Here is a 290-nt window from a genome sequence, read left to right as displayed (position 1 = left end):
TGAAAAAGATTTAAATGCAATTTTCCCCTGGAGTTTTTCAGTTTCCATTTTTCCTGTTACAAATAGCACAACCCCTCCCACCTCCAACCCCCAATAATGTATAAATTAATTTCTCATACTTCACTTTAACCTATGTGTTCACTCAATGGAAGTTGGGTTAAATTAATATCCAAAATCAACTGTCATCAAGAGAAGCCTTTCCACAGTCATGAACATGTTTTAGTTCCGGATGGGGAAACCCAGGAGTGACACTGCAGTGCAACAGCACTCCACACATCCTCTGGAACTCC

The sequence above is a fragment of the Nestor notabilis genome, unplaced genomic scaffold (genome assembly GCF_000696875.1).
Source record: "Nestor notabilis isolate BGI_N333 unplaced genomic scaffold, ASM69687v1 scaffold7629, whole genome shotgun sequence".
Taxonomy (NCBI): domain Eukaryota; kingdom Metazoa; phylum Chordata; class Aves; order Psittaciformes; family Psittacidae; genus Nestor; species Nestor notabilis.
Note: the sequence above shows the minus strand (reverse complement) of the source record.